The 7,203-nt window shown below is 38.1% G+C and overlaps 1 pseudogene; it reads right to left on the reverse strand.

Moving 5' to 3' along the window:
- Positions 1 to 68: 68 nt before the first annotated feature.
- On the reverse strand, positions 69 to 4,852 carry LOC107576628 (uncharacterized; annotated as a pseudogene).
- Positions 4,853 to 7,203: the final 2,351 nt, after the last annotated feature.

The raw sequence follows: 7,203 nt of genomic DNA on the forward strand, positions 1-7,203 counted from the left end.
CATACCTACATATTGGGACCATGTTGAAGAGTGAGTCCTGAGCTATTCTCCTAGTAAAACATGGTTACCTTGTCTGAGATGGGCATCGTCCAGGTCTACCATGGAGGGGGATTTAGGTCTACCCACATGTGCTTTCTGGGAGCCTATAATGAAGCATTTCAATAATCAATTATTCAAGTCTTTACCTGAATAATAAGAACATGCCAATGCTTTACTGCACTACTTTGCAAGGCTATGTCAATTCTCTTAATATTGCACTCCAGTATCTTTACAATAAATGTGGTATTCTTATGACTTTAACTTAAAAAGCAGACAAAGATTAGCAGAGGCCAAGACTTTTTAGTCAAGTGAGTTACTATACATTTTCTTATACCCTGGTTGGCCTTTTTCTTTGAAGATACTTTGAGACCCTCGTCTTGAGGTCCTTCGTCTTGCAGGTTGCCTGCTGATAGTGGAAAAAACGAGCAACAATCTAAAGTACAGCACAGTGACTCATGCAATCGCTGAAATGTACACTTCCTATCCAGCGTAATTATCCAGAGTAATGGAGTAAAAGCAGAGCTGGAGGAATAATAATGTATAGAATTGCAATAAACGCATGTACCATTCACATGATCCTCATACTCTTGATTTCTGCAGCTTGAAGTTTGCGGTTCTGCCTTATCACTGGAACTGTTGCTGGACACATCGATTTCATCTAATTAAGACAAAAGCATAAAGCTGTTGAATGCCACTATCACACCATTTCTACTTCATTTTCTCTCGATGTGGCCTATTACAAAAATCTGTGAAGCTAAACTTCTAGTACATTGCTTCTGTATTAAATTACCTGCCAATGTTTGATATTTTAGGAAATATTGACACCACTCCTAATACTCTACAGAATATACATTATTGTGAAATACTACTAATCATGATTACCGTTTGTGTTAAAATGCATATTACACAATTATATTTACCTTGTGGATCTATTGTTATACCATCTAATCCTTTACCCTGGAGTTCGGGCAGTTTCCCTTTTTTCATTGCAATAAGGAGTTTACTAATCTTTGCAAGCTGTAGAGTGCTTTCAGGGAGGCGGTAGAACTCCCGATGAACTCTGATATCATGGCCAAGGAAGTTGGGCAGTTGATCCATCTCATTGTCTTTTAGGTTAAATACTGTGGACATTGTAGCTACTTGCTTACGCAGCTTTGTTGAGCAAAGGGCATCTGGATGCTTTGCTCCACTGGCTTGTGCATACTGGCGAATGCAGTCTCCACCACGATAATGAGACAGAGCACCTGGACGAGCAAACAAATGCTGGTTTTCAACAGGAACTTTACACTTTTCTCTCATGTTTACAAGGAGATCCATGGCCACAACCATATTAGAGGTCAGCAACACTGGTACCTTCTTACCCCTCTTACCACGTATTTCCACCCTTTGGAAGTACCCACAAAGCTTTTTCTCAAAGTCACTGAGTCCCACAGCGATATCTCTGTGCATTGGTGCCTGGTCTCTAGACGTGTAAGATTGAATATTCATCCTGGAAACTTCACCCTCTCTTTGTCTATTAAAAATAACGATCTGTGTTAGCATGACTTTGCAAAGATTGGCAAAGTTTTTGCTATTTGGTTTTTCTTGTAGGGCATCCACAAAACTGCTGTTTTGAGTTCAAAAATGAGTGCAGTGTTTTGACATCCTCTGTAAATGGTAGGACTTGTGGCTTATTCCATTTAGCCTCACCCAGAGTAGTCAGTGCAGCTGCAGACACTGCCTCATTCCATTTGCTTTCATACAAATGTCTGAAGTTTCGTGCAGACTCTGCAGCCGTGTCGCGTCCTGACATCAGTGCATTGCATTCCACGGAGTTGGCAATCTTCGCCAAGCTGTGTCCACGCTTCAGTGCCAGTGATGGAATCTTGTAGGTGTTTGTCTCCTCACTAAATCCTGCCACTGCTCCTACTGCTTTTATAACGTGAGGAAAGTTGCAGGGTTGGATGAAGTCCACCATATTATGAATGGGTGTCAGTGATCTGGCAGTGATGAGTAACTTTGCTACTTCTCTCATTTTCTGCTTAATGTAGTAATTTCTTCCTGAATGTGACTTCAGCCTGTTGTACATCTGCTCCCCTAAAAAAAGAATGTATTGATGATTTCTGACAACATCTGAAACTTCATCATTCACCATCTCACAAGCAATGGTCCATAGAGTTTTGCTAACATCCACTGGTGGAGGAAGGGTCAAGCTGTTGATTGACTGAACTCTCTTCTGCCCAATTGTGCGGTTTTCATTTTTGGGGTTCTGTGGGCATGTTCGGATGTGTCTCCATAGTGTCTTTCTGTTGTACAGACCTTGACAGTGGATACAGTGAGTGAAGTCATAGGTAGATTTTACTTATTTGGGCCGTCTGCAAGCAACCATTTCCCCGTTTCCGGCTTTTGAAACTGCAGCATTATGGGTAAAGTTCCCTCTACTTTTCAAAAGGCGTAATCTCACTCTTCTTTCCTTTGACCTTTTATCGAAGCTGAATGCCTTAGCTACCTCAAGTTCATTGCGATGAACAAACTCCAAGTGCCGTGCGATTTTAAAGTATGGCTTCTGACAATAGGCACAATATTGTATCTTCTTGTATCTATTTTTTTGCACTTTAGTAGGCATTGATGTCACAGATGTGGAACTGTGATAGGATGAGCTTGTACTCGTGTCTGTTGTACTCTTAAACTCTACAGCACCTCCCTTCACTGGCTCAGCATGCCAGATATTTAGTTCTTCACTTTCACAACTGTTGTCTGAGGAGCTACTGTCTGTATCAGGGATATATTCTTTGTCACTGTAGTCAGAAAAGGAGGATTCCTCACAAGATATCTGTGGGAAAAACATTATTGTATTAAATGCCCCTATGAGGAATATTAAGCATATGAATACTGAAAGCCATTTCGATGCCCCCACCAACAAAAAAACTAGCACATACCTCAGATTCATCATTCTGTGAGTAATCAGTCACCCCTCTTTCAGTTTCAAGTGTTCTTGTTGACAGTTGTTCATAGCGTTGAGCACATTTGTCATGATGTTCTTTCAGTCTGTTTAGCTGGGCAGCAAACCTATATAGTACCTGTGGTTTATAAATAGGTAGTTCAGAACTTGAAGTATGTTGAGATTTATTTTTTTTAAACTGGCCAAATGATTACTTAATTGGAGCTTGGTTAATGTAACACATGGCATTACTTGTTCAGTTGGCTTCTTGCTCATGTTGGAAGGAAGACATGTATCTTCCTCCAAAGGTGTGTTCTCCTCACAGCGTGGGACTGCTCTGTTCACCTGTAAAGAGAGAACAGTATCCACTGTGAAAAACACACTATATTTATTTCATACTGGAGAAACATCAGGACATCCACACACACGTGGCACGTTTCACACCACATCAATGTCAGTACAGTGGACAGGCTCTCATCACACACTTATGGAATCCTCAAACAACCTCACAGTTTAAAAATGAGGACAAACTATGAAATATAGGGCTGGGTTTTGACACAAATTTCACGATTCGATTCTCATTCACAAGCTTGCGATTCAATTCGATTACCAATTCGATTTGATTCAATATTGATTATTTTGGATACATATCAGGTACACAGTACATGCCAAATTTTCTGAAAAAAATCACTCAACTAATGCTGTAAAATATACATGAGAGCCAGTTGGTACAACATTACTATAATATTGAAGGTTAAAATTGACTGATTTGTAGGCTAATATACAACTGCTAAAATTTAAGTTTTTAAAATAATAAAGTTACAATTAGCTACATAATAATACTTCTACTTCAATTCGTTTTTTGAAATATAAACATTTAAATGATGGTTGTCAAAAACTTGATGGATTTATTCAAACATAAATTAAACATTGAAGAACAGTAAAGATTATAATGAATATGTTATATGGTGCATATATTTAACAAAATGCCCCTCTCTACAGTTTATTTTTCTAGCTGACTAATGAGTTTATGGTCACCGAATATGTTTTTCTGAGGTAAATGTGATGTTACGTGACATTGTTTACAAGACGTTATATTGACGTCTTTGCGCGGCTGAAACACTGATTGAGCGATTACACGAGACAGGAATACGGATTGTAAAGTTACTCTTTTAACTTACCTTCGGATGTTTAGTCATGTTTATTTTGTGCTGAAACTTATGGGAAGCCAAACAACCCAAAAGTGAGACAAAACAGCGCAGTATTAAAGTGTTTGCGCCGTGTTGACCTGTCAATGGACCGAGCTGCGCGACAAAGAGGACGTGTTTACTAGCGCCACCGAACTGACAGCGTGGCGCGAACATTACTCTCCACAGAAGTTCGTGTTTTTTTCCTGCACATAACATAATGAAGAGTTACTTATTATCTTTCATATTATTACATGTAAACAGCAGTTAGCTACTTTGAAGCACGTATAGCCTATATTTAGTAGGTAGTCACGTTCACAGCAGAAACTTCCACTATCCTCTTAGAATTAAAATATTTTATGGTTTCGTTCCTCAAGGCATATTTTAAGTTAATTTTACATTTAAGGATATTTGTGTAAATGTAGCATATGATTATACTTGAAAAAAAGAGTAAAATGTACTGATACTTTTCTGTCAGGACATTAATTTTACGGAAATACGGAAATTAACAATAGTTTTACTATAGTAAAAGTGCAGTAACCATGGATTGATTGTCTTTTTTTTTAACCCACAGTTTAACTACAAATATATGGTTAAAAGGTTAGTGTAATTGTTACAGAGGAGGCTCCCATACCGCCTCCTCCGCACCACCAGGGGGAACCGTCTCTCGAATATTAGCCATTCCCATTCGGACTCCAAATCCCATCACCCCTGATTAATCATCCACACCTGCACCTCATATACACACACACACACATATAAACCACTCACACACACAGACTCTCTGCGAAGTCTTGATTTGCCCTGGCTGTCATTTCCGAGTGTTTACCCGTGTTTGATTTTCTGTGCATCTGTTCTTGGACTGTTTCCCATTACTCTGCCTGCCCCGATCTCTCGCCTGGTACACGACTCTGTCTCATCCTTGTCTCTGCTGTTCTCCCTTGCCGGTATTGACTATTCTAATAAAAGCTGCAAATGGATCCACACGCTTCTGACTTGTCACAACAGTAATAAAATCATGGTTAATTTTCATGTGTTTTCCGATAAACCTAAAACACAATGCAGTGCAAAATTCAAAATGCATCTTTAATTTACATACACTGTCACCAATTTTTAAAGAGTTTTTTTAATTAATTCAATTGTATTTATTTATTTAATTTGGAGTGTAGAGAAAAGCCTTACAAACCGTATCCATTATATAAAATTGCAATGTTAAAGTTAAATAACAACGTTCCCTTTACTACAGACAACAAAAATCCCATATATCTATATATACTATTTAATAATAGTTCAAATTTAAAATGGGCAATATTGTGCTGAATGTAGAACTTGACGACAACAATAATAACTTAGTACAAAATAAAAAAATATAGCCTACTAGAAGCTGGGTGTGCTCCTCAAGAGAACGATGGTATTGTAAATTTATTAAAGTCTTATATATTTTATATGTGCAGTTCTTCAAAGTACAACTGTTTAGTTTAGAAATGTAAGCAAAAGAAATGTAACAACTTAATACTGATCTTCATTGTTACGTGAAGGAAAAAAACACGAACTTCTCCGGGGAGTAATGTTCGCGCCACGCTGTCAGTTCGGTGGCGCTAATAAACACGTCCTCTCTGCGCTGTCGAGTCGCAATATTTTTTTACCCAGCCCTAATGCAATATGAACATTATCTGATATAGTAATAAAAAACTAGACACTTTTGTAAAGAGAGGACAGAATTCACTGAAAATTACAACGTATGAATACTCAAAAGTCCCGTAACATTAATGCAGTTGCATAAAATACAAGTCAAAACAGTGCTAAGATCATGTAGGGATGATGGGCTGTACTGTGTTGAGTTCAGTGATTGGTGCTGATATGGGCAACCAATGGTTGTCTCAATTTGGTTAATGCTATCAGTCCATGTGACAAGGGTTTAGTGCAAGAGATCTAACCTGAGAATGGTTCTCCATCGTGTCAGAAGCTGTGGATGAATGGTCACTGTTGCGGTCAGTGCATTGATCACTATTTGAAGGCCTTGGTTCAGACAAATGACTCCCAATCTGATTTAATAAGAACATACACATTAGATCAGGGCAGAAACAACCAGTTACAAAGATGATCAACAGCAAATGGATCTGTAACTCTCTTTACAGTCATCGTTGTAACGCGTGAAAGCATACAAAACACATTCCATTTGATTCCACACCAATCATCCATAATTAAGACAAACTCACTATATTTATTTCATACTGGAGAAACATCAGGACATCCACACACACATGGCACGTTTCACACATCAATGTCAGTACAGTGGACAGGCTCTCATCACACACTTATGGAATCCTCAAAAAACCTCACAGTTTAAAAATGAGGACATTCTTATTATGTTAAAACCATAATTAAGACAAACTCACTATATTTATTTCATACTGGAGAAACATCAGGACATCCACACACACATGGCACGTTTCACACATCAATGTCAGTACAGTGGACAGGCTCTCATCACACACTTATGGAATCCTCAAAAAACCTCACAGTTTAAAAATGAGGACATTCTTATTATGTTAAAAATAAGTCTATTAATCAATACTAGGGATGCACTGAATGTTCGGCAACTGAAATTATTCGGCCAAAAATAGAAAAAAATTGTCCTTTGGTGTTCAGCCGAATAAGCGAAAAGACAGAATAAATTGTACCGAACAAAATAGCAACCAGTGCAGAGTGAGAGGTGCACACTCTTTATAATGCAGCACACATGTCAGCAGTGTTGAAGCATTTAAGCTGTCGGAGAAAGATGCAAAAATCATTACAAGCACCGACAGTGAGAGACTGTTTAGTGCTGCATCGCATGTCTTCAATGAGAAGAGGAAGGGGTGATTGTTGCTGGTTACTGTATGATGACTGAATTTGCGAAATGGCTGATGTTAGTATTGTAAATTTACTGTTGTTCTGTAAAATAAAATAAAAAGATAATAATGATAATAATCATTTCAAAAGCTCCGTTAATACATTTATTATAACATTCACACATAGTGTTCAAATTAGGATCTGTAATATTTTCTAATGTTT

The sequence above is a fragment of the Sinocyclocheilus grahami genome, unplaced genomic scaffold (assembly GCF_001515645.1).
Source record: "Sinocyclocheilus grahami isolate Dianchi unplaced genomic scaffold, SAMN03320097.WGS_v1.1 scaffold4060.1, whole genome shotgun sequence".
NCBI lineage: Eukaryota > Metazoa > Chordata > Actinopteri > Cypriniformes > Cyprinidae > Sinocyclocheilus > Sinocyclocheilus grahami.